Below are 4831 nucleotides of genomic sequence, written 5' to 3'. Positions count from 1 at the left end.
TGTTCCACGGCTCCCGGCTACAAGGGGGAAGATCCGGTCATCAGGATGGGCTTTCTGCCCCAGCTCTGGGAAGCGGATCCGAGCACAGGCTCAAATTCTCTTCCACGACGTTGCTCCATTCACAAGAGTAGGCCGCTTGCGCAAACAGGTGAGGGTACGAGACAAACAGGAGGCAGCGCAGACTGGCCGGGCCCAAACACAAAGACGAGCGTCCATCGTGACGTACCGGGAGCCGGTTTCTCTCTCTTTCTCGTCTGGAGGCTCCTCTCCTCTCCCCTTTCCTTCCTTCCATCCCTCTTAATGGTCTCATGAATGCAAGAGGGGGAGACGCAACAACCGGCAGGCTGACAAAGAGTTTTAATATTCTTTATTTACTGCACGCTGCGCTCTGAGCAAAGGGGGTACTGAAACAGTTTCCTTATTTTTCCTTCTGAGAACGGCCAGGGGTTTCAGGGAGCTCTGCTCGAGAGTGCAAACGGTCTCCTGTCATCTCGCATCTCTCGGGCCGGAAACTGGGTCCCATGTGGGCTTGTACCGGGTGCCGGGGATCCCCCTGCACTCTTCACGCTCACAGAGGCCACAGGTTTTACTTTGTGACCTCATGGCCCACTTTGATTTTTAAAAAAAACAACACACCATGGTAACAGAGCCAGTTTGGTGTAGTGCTTAAGTGCGCGGACTCTAATCCGGGAGAACCGGGTTTGATTCCCCCACTCCTCCGCTTGCACCTGCTAGATGACCCTGGGCAATGAACCAAATAGGGCTAAGCTAAACCATATATATAAAAAAGCACAAATATTTATTAAGGTGTACACGTGTTAAAACTTTCCTGATTAAAACTTGCTTTGTCTAAAATCAGACTGTAAAAGCTTGTCCACTATACATACAAATGATGGGTAAAAACTTTACATCTGAAGACCAAACGCGCTTCGGCCCCTAAGGGCCTTCCTCAGTGGTAGTGGTCACTATTATCTATATATTCTAGACACACATTCAAAGACCTGTTACAGAATTCTAGTATCCATATAATTAAACCAGATGTTGTTTCCTTGTCAACTTATAATTGGACTCTTGGTATTAGTGATGGGCCATAGGTATAGCCATATCACCACCACAACTTATTCTGGTAACAGCGATTTTGTAGGTCTGAATGTGCGTCCCTCCATCAAAGTGAAAATTCTATTTGACCCTGGGCAAGCCATAGTTCTGTCAGAGCTGTTCTCTCAAGGACAGTTCTGAAAAGAGCTCTCTCAGCCCCACCAACCTCACAGGCAATGTTCCCTCTAAGCTGTGGAGACTCGTGAGCAAAAATCAGGCTTTGTGAGCTGCTGGCATTAAAGCTGTGAGTGAGTGATTTGGCTACTGCATAAATTAGTTTGCTCTGGAGTCATCCTTCCTGAGCTAAAACAAAAACGTGTGAGCTGGAGGCTAAAAAACTGTGAGCTAGCTCACACTCACTCAGCTTAGAGGGGACACTGCTCTGGAGACATCCTTCCTGAGACAAAAAGGTGTGAGCCAGAGGCTAAAAAACTGTAAGCTAGCTCACACTCACTCAGCTTAGAGGGGACACTGCTCTGGAGCCCTCCTTCCTGAGCTAAGACAAAAACGTGTGAGCTGGAGGCTAAAAAACTGTGAGCTAGCTTACACTCACTCAGCTTAGAGGGAAAACTGCTCAGAGGGTGTCTGTTGTGGGGAGGGGAAGGGAAAGAAGATTGTAAGCTACTCTGAGACTCCGAGTGAGGGGCGGGGTATGAATCCAATCTCTTCTCTTCTCTAGCTATAGTTCCAGAGGGCAGCCACACTTGTCTGCAGTGGAACAGTTTGATTCCAGTCCTGGAGCACCTTAGAAACCGACAGGGTTTTCAGGGTATGAGCTTTCGAAAGCCAAAGCCCCCTTCATCCCCTTCACTCGTATCTGACGAAGGGAGTGCTCACTCTCAAAAGTTTATTCCTCCAAAATCTTGTTGATCTCCAAGGCGCCACTGGACTCCAGCAATATCTGTCCATATGCTTTTGACTTGTTTAGTGCTACATATACTGTAGCATCTTAAAAATGAATTTTGTCGTATAAGCATATTTGTGTGAAAATAACATATTCTGCCATTCTTCTAACATAAAAAAGCTTCGGTTTGCCTTTCGAGTGCCACGAGACTCCCTATTTCCCACCCGCAATAGACCTGACACACCTGTCCAGGTCTGATGTAATGTTATAAGAGCATAAGAAGAGCCCTGCTGGATCAGACCAAAGACCCAGCAAGTTTTCAAGCGGAGGCTGGACGGCCCTCTCTCGGGTATGTTGTAGGGCTGCCTTTCGGCTCTGCTCCTGCAGAGTGCAGGGGGTTGGACTGGATGACCGGCGAGGTCCCTTCCAACTCTAACATTCTATGATTCTATAATTCTATGACCGTGTCCAGAAGAGGGCAACCAGGATGGTGAGAGGGTTGGAATCCAAGTCTTACGAGGAAAGGCTGAAAGAGTCGGGTCTGTTTAGCCTGGGAAAGAGAAGGCTTAGAGGGGACATGACTGCAGTCTTCAAGTATCTGAAGGGCTGTCATGTAGACGATGGAGCAGATCTATTCTCTCTTGCTCCGGATTGCAAGACTAGATCTAATAGGTGGAAATGACAAGGGAGTCGTTACTGGCTAAATATCAGGAGAAACCTCCTGACTGTCAGAGTGGTTGAGCAGTGGAACAGTCTGCCTCGGGAGGTGCTGGAGGCTCCTTCGGTGGACGTTTTCAAGCGGAGGCTGGATGGCCATCTCTCGGGTATGTTGTAGGGCTCTCTTTCAGCTATGCTCCTGCAGAGTGCAGGGGGTCAGACTGGATGACCTGCAAGGTCCCTTCCAGCTCTAACATTCTGTGAGGAATTTCACATTACCCTTTTTAACCTGTTTTGAAGTCGTTTTTGATCCGTCGTGGAGTAAACCGGTATAATGCTGCCATTTCACACATGGCTTTCCCCTTCCGGTAAAGAGCTGGATCTGAAGCGGTTTGCCATTTCAGACTGCACCACTTTCCCCTGCTTTTTTTCGCCCGCGTGGGCGATCTCCGGCTATTTTTTGGGGGGGAACGTTTGCTTTAGAGCACTACAGCGCTATAGCACTATAACAAAACACTCCAGGCATTCCAATGGGGTTGATATAATGCTGTTCCATTATAGCGTTATAGCTCGCGCGGGCGAAAAACGGTGGGGAAAAAGCACATCGGAATCGGGAGAGGAAACTGAAGACTACTTGGAAGCGGTTGACAGGTAAAACGCTTCAGCCCCGTTTCCTAAACGGGACAGAAGCGTTTGTGTCTGAAATTACAAATATATTCCGGTAGGGAACTGGTTCTAAAATGGTTCTGAAATGACAGACCAGAAACCGTTTGGGAACCGTTCCTCTTCCGGAATATATCATCTGTCTGAAATTCCTCCATGAGTCTATAAGTCCAGCATTCTGTTCCCACAGTAGCTGACCAGATTCCTCTAGGAAGCCCATAAACAGCTTTTCCCTGCGCAGAAAAGCAAGCATGAGAAATGCCACCCCGGGATGCATCATCAGTGTCAGTGTGAGTCCCACAGGGAAGATATGTGAAAAGAAGCAGGTAAAAATCTTGTCTCCTGCTCACAGACGTTTCTGCAACATCTAGGGAAATTTTTAATTCTTACATTAAACACCGCAGAGTTCCTGTTTTGCAGGCAGAAGAACTGAGGTTCAAACTCTGCATCTCTAAGCTCGAGGCCTGGAAGAGACCTCACGCTCCTCTGAAATCTTGGAGAGCCGCTACCAGGCAGAGACATATCACACACACACACACACACACACGAACTTGCCGACTTATCACACACACACGAACTTGCCTTATATTGAAGCAAGCTCTTGGTCTACCAAGACCAGCAGCGGCTCTCCAGGGTCTCAGGCGGAGGTCTTTCTCATCACCACCGACCTGGTCTGTTTAACTGGAGATGCTGCTGGGGATTGAACCGGGGACCTTCCGCATGCCAAGCAGAGGCTCTGTCACTGAGCCACAGCCCCTCTTTACAGCTCTCCAGGGTCTCAGGCGGAGGTCTTTCTCATCACCAACGACCTGATTTTTAACTGGACATGCTGCTGGGGATTGAACCGGGGACCTTCTGCATGCCAAGCAGAGGCTCTACCACTGAGTACACATTGTTGCTTATGTTGTTCTGTACAGGGTGAGCTGTCCAATGGGAGAAACAGCAGCAGCAGCTAGACACCCTGCTCTACCATGGAGCCACAGCCTTCCCCGGTATATGAAGCTGCCTTATACTGTCTCAGACTCCTGGGCCATCAAGGTCAGTATTGCCTACTCAGACTGGCAGCAGCTCTTCAGGGTCTCGGGCAGAGAGGTCTTTCTCATCACCTCCTGCCTGTCTCTTTTTAACTGGAGATACCGGGGACTGAACCGGGGACCTTCTGCATGCAAAGCAGATGCTGTTCTCCATCGCTCTCCAGGGTCTAAGGTGGAGGTCTTTCCCATCACCTCCTGCCTGGTCCTTTTGACTGGAGGTGCCGGGGATTGAACCTGGGACCTCCTGCATGCCAAGCAGAGGCTCTTTCACTGAGCCACAGCCCCTCTCTCCTTATGGTATACTGGGCCTACACCATAAAAGGCAGATTTCTGTGACTGTAAGGAAGGTTCTGCAGTGAAAAGGTACCTACCGAGGTTTCTTGGGAACCTTAAAGCAGGTGGGGTGGGGAATACTTTGGAGGCAACAGGTGTATGCATTGGAGTCACAATTTGGGGATGGTGGGAGATGCACCTGGACGGTTTGCCTGACGCCCCCCCCCCCCCCCCCGGGACCAGACCCTCTCCCTCCCCCCGT

General features: G+C 49.6%; 1 protein-coding gene across 1 annotated transcript in view; it reads right to left on the bottom strand.

Annotated features, from left to right (window-relative positions):
- The window catches only part of CLPB (ClpB homolog, mitochondrial AAA ATPase chaperonin), a 63068-nt gene that overhangs the window by 57432 nt on the left and 805 nt on the right, over positions 1–4831 (bottom strand). The window lies entirely within an intron of this gene.

Source organism: Gekko japonicus, unplaced genomic scaffold (assembly GCF_001447785.1).
Source record: "Gekko japonicus isolate JY-2015 unplaced genomic scaffold, Gekko_japonicus_V1.1 scaffold4619, whole genome shotgun sequence".
NCBI classification, from domain to species: domain Eukaryota; kingdom Metazoa; phylum Chordata; class Lepidosauria; order Squamata; family Gekkonidae; genus Gekko; species Gekko japonicus.
This window is presented reverse-complemented; position numbering and strand designations above follow the sequence as displayed.